Source organism: Nerophis lumbriciformis, linkage group LG01, assembly GCF_033978685.3.
Source record: "Nerophis lumbriciformis linkage group LG01, RoL_Nlum_v2.1, whole genome shotgun sequence".
NCBI lineage: Eukaryota > Metazoa > Chordata > Actinopteri > Syngnathiformes > Syngnathidae > Nerophis > Nerophis lumbriciformis.
In genome coordinates, this window is record NC_084548.2 from 62,252,501 (window position 1) to 62,263,388 (window position 10,888).

Genomic DNA, 10,888 nt, shown 5'->3' on the forward strand with positions numbered 1-10,888 from the left:
GAACGATCACACGAAATGAGGTAACATCTGTCACCTTCGGTCCACGAAGACGCTTCTGCATTTGTGGTCCTTTCATTAGGGACAGCAAGGCACACTTAAAGGCACAAAACACGGAGGTCAGACTTCTGCTTGTAAATTCTATTTTGGAATAGCAAAACCAGGAAGTGCAAGACAAGTCCATTCTGGTTCCTTCGGAATTCCCACACTGCGGTACTGGTGGGGGGGGGGGGGGCTCCATCTAATATTCAAACACAGTGTTACTGTTCAAACTGTGTGTAATGTTGCCAAATATATGAAATACATACTTTTTTTTACGAATACTTAGGCCCACTATGCTGCTGTATTTTCATTTTAATTATCATGGTGGTACTTGGAGGCACTTTTTTGCTGTATTCATCAGTCACACGTGGAAGTCCAGTCCGTGAAAATAATGCCGACATTAAACCCGTCCCTGGTGCGAAAAAGGTTGGGCACCCCTGCTCCAGACGGGGGCTGGGTCATTGTCCTTTGTCCTCAACAAGTTTTGTTCCTGTGCACTCCGTAGCTGCACTAATCTTATTTTTGCAATTAAATACACTTTTGCCGTTATCTTCGTCCTCGAGGTCACGCGGCAAGCACCGCTTCCCCCCCCCTGACAGTTCCATCACCACTTTGAAAGAATATTACAATCCCTGTGCACTTTAGTACTGAGTAAAAAGTACACGCTTGCCTTCAAAATGTGAATATTTGCTGTTGAGTGACTGTCCCACGCTCACATCTGCAGTCTGATGTGTTTGGCCATCAGAACCATCATCACAGGCTCGGTGGTTCTGTGGGCGTCACTTCCTGACACCACAAGAAGAAAGCAACACAACCAAAAGGTTTGCTTGGACTGAACCAGAAAGTGAGAAGTTCACTAAGTAGTTCTGACATTTGTAAATGAGCGGAGAAATGAGTCATCATGAACGTTGTGTAAAATATAAATATTGTAGCTCAACAAACAGATATACATATATATATATATATATATATATATATATATATTTATATATATATATATATATATATATATATATATATATATATATCAGTGACGTGCGGTGAGGTTGATGGCTGGTGAGGCACTGACTTCATCACAGTCAGATTTACAAACATATGAACCCTAAAGAGTATCTTATTCACCATTTGATTGGCAGCAGTTAACAGGTTATGTTTAAAAGCTCATACCAGCATTCTTCCCTGCTTGGCACTCAGCATCAAGGGTTGGAATTGGGGGTTAAATCACTAAAAATGATTCCCGGGCGCGGCGCCGCTGCTGCCCACTGCTCCCCTCACCTCCCAGGGGGTGATCAAGGGAATGGGTCAAATGCAGACGACAAATTTCAATACACCTAGTGTGTGTGTGACAATCATTGGTACTTTAACTTAACTTTAACTTTACACATACAAACTGTAGCACACAAAAAAGCACATTTAATTAAAAAAAACGTTATTATGGTCTTACCTTTACTTATAAGTGCGGGAACAGTGGTGTTCATGTTGGAGGAGTTGTGAATGAATTAAATATGAAATCAGTGCTGCAGTCTGCAAGTGTACCTAATGTTGTGTCCCTGCAGTCGTTCACGGCTCCTCCGGCGCGAGCATTGTTGTTTTTGCACTTTTTGGCTTCTTGTTAAGTGACTTTTTTTGGGGTGGATTCGGTCTTGCACGTGGAGGGTTTGGGTGTGGGCTTTGGATGGTGTGGCGCTCCCGTCGGGGGGGTGCATTCTGCAGCGGGGGTGCATTAACCGGCACCAGGAGGCGGGATTACTGCGAGCCTCACACAGTGCGTCTTCGCAGCAGTTTTATGATTGCTCAGCACAAGAAATACGTTACACACATACAGTTGTTGACAAAATACACTCTACATTATATACCTCAGCTAACTAAACTATGGAAATGTATAATATAGTTCATATAGCAATACGGTCTCACTGCACAGCAGGCCAGCAGTTAGCCGAGTCCGCAATCCATGTTGAGGCACAACTGAGTGACGTGCCTCAACTGGCTGCTGATCACCGCACCGTTTCTTCTCAGTATTTGAACGGCAAATGTGAAAATTCAGCGATTTTAAATAAAAAATAATCTAAAACTGGTGAAGTTAAATGGAAAATAACTTTATAGTATAATCACTAAATACATATAACAATTTAATTATTTTTTTTTTCTTTTTACTTTTTTTTTTTTGGTATATATATGTTTTGTATTGTGTATTGTTGATGTTTTGTTAATATATTGTGTGTTGTTGATGTATTGTTGATTTATAGTTGACAGAATACATAGGCCTTGTGGAGTTTATGCTGAAGTAGATTTGTTCATGTTTTTACCTCAGTATGTAACATTATACTACATGAATATTACTATATTGCATCTTCTCCTATTAGTTGAACAATTGAGTGCTTTTGTTTAATAATATTCTTTTATTTTGTTGTGCTTTTCATGTTAACCGCGTCTCATCATCCCGTTTCATAAATCACGTACTTGGACGTTTCCTTTCAGGCCGTCGTCATCAACACAACAAATACTTGAAAGATGAAGTGATATTACGTTTGACTTTGTATTTAGGAGACGCCAACTACTTGATGGGGAAATGATGAGGAGACTTTTTGACCGCATGCAAAATTGCTGCCAGGATGATTTGATTCATTTGCATTTTGGCTCCTCCACAAAGTTCTCAGCCGTCGAGACCAAAATATTCTCGTCGCTGCGTCCTCCTTCAAATGTGTCACTCGTACATTCGGATCAGACTGAAATGAGTCATTCTCATGTTTTTTCATTTTAATTTATTTCTGTTTTTATTTATGTCCAAACCTTGGGCGGCGGCCATTTTTATATATATATTTTTTTAAATTCTGTAAACAATGCTAAAAACAGAAATTATATTTAAAGATATAATATAGGTGACATTATTATTCATGCACGATACTGATATTACTCCAGTACAATATCAGCACAAATGATACATACCTGTATTATTTAGTAGTGTGGAATGTTAGAAAATCAAGTGAAATGAGTCAAACAAAGAACAATGGCAGTTGTGAAAAACACTAACTTATTTATTATTAACCGTCTGGAATGGATGTATGCTGTCTTTACGTTGGAGTGGAGTGGTAATTGTTTTTTTTGGCAACACCTAGCGGTCACAATAACTCATTAGGCTCACAACGCAGTGAATTGAATGATGCGGACACGTTTGTTACTGGACACTTTCGATTTTGCTTCCGCCTTGGAGACTTTGCATGTTTCTGTAATATGCAACTATATATATTTGATACTTTTAAATGCATGATTGTTATTGTTTGTCACACCGCGGTGAGAGAAGTCTTGTCTTGGTTTTTTCTGTCTTGTGATTTACATGTTTTATTTTGAAAAGCAACTCCTTTTGTTTCAGATCACGGGTCCTTCCTCTTGTGTCACCTGTCTGACGTCATTCCTGACCCTTGATTGTTTCCACCTGTTTCCCATTACCCTCATGTTCCATATAAGCCCATGCCTCCCCTTGTTCTGTGCCAGATTGTCTCGAGCTTTCGTGCCTGTCTTGCGTTCCATGTTCATGTTCATGTTCATGTTCATGTCCATGCCTTGCCTTGTCCCACGTCTACGTCCTTGCTTCCAGAATATCCCACGCTGTAATTTTGAATTAACTTTTTTTCCTCCCTCAGAGCGACTTTTGTTATTCTACCTTTTTCTACCGCAGTGGTGAGTTATAATTTTTCCCTAAAGATTTTTCCTCAAAGTTTTTGAGTGATTTTTTGTTTACATTTATTAGAGTAGTACGTTTTATAGTCTTTATTTTCTTCCTCCTGTTGGAGCGTTTTTTGTTAAAGTTGTTTGATAACAGATACGGTGCTAATTATAATTGTCCTTATTTTTGTAATTCCTCCTTTTGGAGTGATTTTCGTTTTTTCCCTTTTGGAACATTTTGTCGATAGCTATTTTTGTATTTTCATAGTATTTGAATTTACTCGGCTCTGGAGGCTTAAAGAGTTTTTCAAAATAAAAGCTTTATTTGGAATCACATCTCTGCATCTGAGTCCCTTCCTTCGTCCAAGCCTGACATTGTTAGGATTAGGAACACTAATTATACATGTCTAACTTGCGCTAATCCAATATTTGTTATTTTTCATTATGCAATATCGGATCGGGACACCCCTAACATTTAACCTTTTTTCACACTTAATTCTATCATTTTTTTTTTTTTTTTGCATTGTTGCCTGTTTTTTTTTTGCTGCGGGACAACAAAACTTGAGACGTCGGCCGCTATTGGCCCCGGGGCCCCACTTTGGACACCTCTGATTCATGCATTTTTACTATTTTTGTAAGCATTCCTTATTTTAATTCTGCTGCTTAATTTTTTTTTCATCCTTTAATTGTCTGCTTGTTTTAGCTGTGACTTTATAGCCTTTTCTGATCTTACTGTGCTTTTAAATTCTTTTTTTTTTTTTTTTTTTAGCTTTCTGGGCAGCAGAGGCTGTTTTTAAAATGCTGCTTTATAAATCAATACACCTTGACCTTGGTCAGCATCTTCGAATCATACAAGACAAATGAAGAAGTAAGTCATTACCAAGTAAAAAGTGGATGCTGTTGTTAATTAGAGTACTCGTGGCTAATGACTTCATTAGTGAAGGCCGCTGATTAGGACTAACGAACCTTCACCAAACATGTAAACGATCCACGCATATCAAGACTTCTGCTGACTAATCAAAAATGTGTGAACAGCAAACGCATCAAATTTACGTCAAAACAAAGAGGAGGAGGAGGAAACTGTCAGGAGGAGGTCGTGTTGTTTGCCAGGATGCAGAGGACGAGCAGGAAGCAAAGTGCAGGTAAGAATATTGAATCCTTCAGAGAGGCAAGAATGCACAAAAACGTGTCAAGTTTAGCTTTAGCAGCAAAACAACAAAGTCAAACAAACTAAATAGACATGAACCGAACACACAAGGAACCACTCTGCAGGACTGCTTGTATCACACACAAGGAAACACGCTGCAGGACTACTTGTATCGCACATTATATCACACGTAAGGAAACAGGCTGCAGGACTGCTTGTATTGCACATGATATCACACACAAGGAAACAGGCTGCAGGACTGCTTGTATCGCACATGATATCACACGCAAGAAAACACGCTGCAGGACTGCCTGAATCGTACATGATATCACACAGAAACAAACACTGTGCAGGACTGCTCGTATCACACATTATATCACACAAGGAAGCACTCTGCAGGACTGCTTGTATCGCACATGATATCACACACAAGTCAACAGGCTGCAGGACTGCTTGTATTGCACATGATATCACACACAAGTAAACACTGTGCAGGACTGCTCGTATCGCACATTATATCACACGAGGAAACATGCTGCAGGACTGCTTGTATTGCACATGATATCCCACACAAGGAAACAGGTTGCAGGACTGCTTGTATAGCACTCAAAATCACACACAAGTAAACACGATGCCGGACTGCTTGTATCGTACATGTTATCACACACAAGGAAACACTCCGCAGGACTGCTTGTATCGTACATGATATCACACAAAAGGAAACACTCTGCAGGACTGCTTGTATCGCACATTATATCACACACAAGGAAACAAGCTGCAGGACTGCTCGTATTGCACATGATATAACACACAAGTAAACACTCTGCAGGACTGCTTGTATCACACATGACATCACACACAAAGAAACACGCTGCAGGACTGCTCATGTCGCACATGATATCACACACAAGTAAACACTCTGCAGTACTGCTTGTATCGTACATGATATCACACACAAAGAAACGCGCTGCAGGACTGCTTGTATCGCACATGATATCACACACAAGTAAACACGCTGCAGGACTGCTTGGATTGCACTCGATATCACACACAAGTAAACATGCAGCAGGACTGCTTGTATTGCACATGATGTCACACACAAGTAAACACGATGCAGAACTGTTTGTATCGCACATCATATCACACACAAGTAAACACGATGCAGGACTGCTTGTATTGCACATGATATCACACACAAGGAAACGCGCTGCAGGACTGCTTGTATCACACATGACATCACACACAAAGAAACACGCTGCAGGACTGCTCATGTCGCACATGATATCACACACAAGTAAACACTCTGCAGAACTGCTCATGTCGCACATGATATCACACACAAGTAAACACGATGCAGGACTGCTTGTATCGCACATGATATCACACACAAGGAAACGGGTTGCAGGACTGCTTGTATTGCACTTGTTATCACACACAAGTAAACATGCAGAAGGACTGCTTGTATTGCACATGACATCACACACAAGTAAACACGCTGTAGGACTGCTTGTATCATACATGATGTCACACACAAGGAAACAGGTTGCAGGACTGCTTGTATTGCACTCGTTATCACACACACAAGTAAACATGCAGCAGGACTGCTTGTATTGCACATGATATCACACACAAGTAAACACGATGCAGGACTGCTTGTATTGCACTTGTTATCACACACAAGTAAACATGCAGCAGGACTGCTTGTATTGCACATGATATCACACACAAGTAAACACGCTGCAGGACTGCTTGTATCGTACATGTTATCACACACAAGGAAACACTGCAGGACTGCTTGTATCGTACATGATATCACACAAAAGGAAACACTCTGCAGGACTGCTTGTATCGTACATGATATCACACACAAGTAAACACTCTGCAGGACTGCTTGTATCGTACATGATATCACACACAAGTAAACACACTGCAGGACTGCTTGTATCGTACATGTTATCACACACAAGGAAACACTGCAGGACTGCTTGTATCGTACATGATATCACACAAAAGGAAACACTCTGCAGGACTGCTTGTATCGTACATGATATCACACACAAGTAAACACTCTGCAGGACTGCTTGTATCGTACATGATATCACACACAAGTAAACACGATGCAGGACTGCTTGTATTGCACATGATATCACACACAAGTAAACACGCTGCAGGACTGCTTGTATCGCACATGATATCCCACACAAGGAAACACGCTGCAGGACTGCTCGTATCGCACATGATATCACAGACAAGAAAACAAATATATGTGTAGCATTCAATAGCACAAATTAGATAAGTAATTTGATTGACCACAACACTTTTTGGACAAAAGTACAATAATTCTACATTAAATTAGAAAGGCTTCATAAAGATGTGTGTTTATTTGAGTTACTCACTATAAAAATGTTTAGTTCCGTAATCTTTTGTCAAAAAGGGACTCAAAAAGAGATTGTAGGTCAAAAATGTTGCTGCCGACATCCCTACCCTATATCATGTTTAATATGTGGACAGTATCGCCTTTATTGTCTTCATAACATCATTAAGTAGAACAGGTTCTCCTCAGGGAGCGTCCATACATTCATCCTTTCATCACGCTCATGCTGGCAAGGAGGGGGCTGTGTTTACTCCTCTGTCTCTCCACCAGAGTCCTCACTAAACTACCAGCACATCCCTCTCGTGGTCTGTGCGCTTTTAATTTGAAAGAGTGTCTGACAGGCAGGAGCTGCTTTTAATTGCTTTACAAAGTTGCTAGGATTTATTTTTTTTGCTGCTTCAGCCTCTCTAGTCCCTCATGGATGTTCTCTGAAGCCTCCGAACGTTCCTCTTCTGCTCTCTGGCAGAAATGTGCCGACACAAAGCAAACCAACGGATTGGAGGCAAGGAGTGAAATGAAGAAAAGACTAAAGTCTGTTGTCCACACTTTGGGGTCACAGGCAGGCTGGAGCCTATCCCAGCTGGTAAAGGCAAGAGGCAGTTAAAATGAACAGTTAATGTTCTGTCAGGGGTTTATGCTGCTGATACTGGTACCAATCATCCATGCACCGATACCGAACACATGTGTTGACAGTAAATGTTTCCATGCTATTGACAGTGTGACAAAAACGTTGTTCTTTTTTTGCAAATATTAGCTCATTTGGAGTTTGATGGCTGCAACATGTTTCAAAAAAGCTGGCACAAGTGGCAAAAAAGACTGAGAAAGTTGAGGAATGCTCATCAAACACTTATTTGGAACATCCCACAGGGGAACTGGCTAGTTGGGAACAGGTGGGTGCCATGATTGGGTATAAAAGCAGCTTCCATGAAATTCACAAACAAGGATGGGGCGAGGGTCAAATGCGTGAGCAAGTTGTTGAACAGTTTAAGAACAACATTTCTCAACCAGCTATTGCAAGGAATTTAGGGATTTCACCATCTATGGCCCGTAATATCATCAAAAGGTTCGGAGAATCTGGAGAAATCACTGTAGGTAAGCAATGATATTACAGACCTTGGATTCCTCAGGCGGTACTGCATCAAAAACCAACATCCGTGTGTAAAGGATATCACCACATGGGCTCAGGAACACTTCAGAAAACCACTGTCAGTAGCTATAATAACATAACATAACATAACACTAGAGGTAAGCAATGATATTACAGACCTTGGATTCCTCAGGCAGTACTGCATCAAAAACCAACATCCGTGTGTAAAGGATATCACCACATGAGCTCAGGAACACTTCAGAAAACCACTGTCAGTAACTATAATAACATAACATAACATAACACTGTAGGTAAGCAATGATATTACAGACCTTGGATTCTTCAGGCGGTACTGCATCAAAAACCAACATCCGTGATACTGGTACCAATCATCCATGCACCGATACCGAACACATGTGTTGACAGTAAATGTTTCCATGCTATTGACAGTGTGACAAAAACGTTGTTCTTTTTTGCAAATATTAGCTCATTTGGAGTTTGATGGCTGCAACATGTTTCAAAAAAGCTGGCACAAGTGGCAAAAAAGACTGAGAAAGTTGAGGAATGCTCATCAAACACTTATTTGGAACATCCCACAAGGGAACTGGCTAGTTGGGAACAGGTGGGTGCCATGATTGGGTATAAAAGCAGCTTCCATGAAATTCACAAACAAGGATGGGGCGAGGGTCACCACTTTGGGAACAAATGCGTGAGCAAGTTGTCGAACAGTTTAAGAACAACATTTCTCAAAAAGCTATTGCAAGGAATTAAGGGATTTCACCATATACGGTCCGTAATATCATCAAAAGGTTCGGAGAATCTGGAGAAATCACTGTAGGTAAGCAATGATATTACAGACCTTGGATCCCTCAGGCCGTACTGCATCAAAAACCAACATCAGTGTGTAAAGGATATCACCACATGGGCTCAGGAACACTTCAGAAAACCACTGTCAGTAACTATAATTGGTCACTACATCTGTAAGTGCAAGTTAAAACTCTACTATACAAAGCCAAAGCCATGTATCAACAACACCCAGAAACGCTGCCGGCATCGCTGGGCCCGAGCTCATGTAAGATGGACTGATGTAAAGTGGAAACTTGTTCTGTGGTCTGACGAGTCCACATTTTAAATTGTTTTTAAAAAACTGTGGACGTCGTGTCCTCCGGAACAAAGAGGAAAAGAACCATCCGGACTGTTATAAGCGCAAAGTTGAAAAGCCAGCATCTGTGATGGTATGGGGGTGTATTAGTGCCCAAGGCATGGGTAACTTACACATCTGTGAAGGCACCATTAATGCTGAAAGGTACATACAGGTTTCGGAGCAACATATGTTGCCATCCAAGCAACGTCTTTTTTAATGGACGCCCCTGCTTATTTCAGCAAGACAATGCCAAGCATGTGTTACAACAGCGTGGCTTCATAGTAAAATAATTCTCAGTTCCAACATTAAATATATCTTCTCTTGACAGTCTATTCAGTTGAATATAGGTTGAAAAGGATTTACAAATCATTGTATTCTGTTTTTATTTACCATTTACACAACGTGCCAACGTCACTGGTTTTGGGTTTGGTATGAACGTTGTGTGGAGACTGGAAGTGGGAATGGAGGTGGAGGCCACAAAGACTGAGGCAGGATCATAAAATGTTCTTCATGAGTCATCGACTGGTTGTCCACCTTCACCGCCTGACTTCTTTATTAAAACGCAGCAGCTGGAAAATGAGGGAACCCGAGTGAGGCGTTAGTGGGAAGTGGGAGAGACATTTTATATACACACACACACACACACACACACACACACACTCTATAATTACACAATCATCCTTGGAGAGTTCTACATCAATGGAATTATTAAACTCTTTGCAAATGCGTCTCTCCTGCCCTCTCCTTTAAATTGGACACACACATCTACACCTTCAGCCACCCTTAACCAGTCATTTCCAGGAGTTATCTCACCCTCTGAGAAGTTGTATTCGTGTTTTCCAATGTTGTAAAAATGTGACTAATAGATATTAAAATTTAAACAATCCTGTCAGCGAAGATTTGTGTCAGTCTGTGACACAAAGTCCTTTTGATAGTAGGCTAATATAGCTAATATAGATACTTACATCATGTGTTGCCTTCATTATAACACTTATATAAGTCTTTTAAAGTCATTTTGATAGTAGGCTAATGTAGCTAATATAGACACTTACATCATACTTGCCAACCTTGAGACCGCCGATTTCGGGAGGTGGGGGGTGGGGGCGTGGTTGGGGGCGTGGTTAAGAGGGGAGGAGTATATTGACAGCTAGAATTCACCAAGTCAAGTATTTCATACATATATACATATATATATATATATATACAGAGGTGGGTAGTAACGCGCTACATTTACTCCGTTACATCTACTTGAGTAACTTTTGGGATAAATTGTACTTCTAAGAGTAGTTTTAAGGCAACTTACTTTTACTTTTACTTGAGTATATTTATAGAGAAGAAACGCTACTTTTACTCCGCTACTTTTATCTACATTCAGCTCGCTACTCGCTACTAATTTTTATCGATCTGTTAATGCACGCTTTCTTTGTTTTGGTC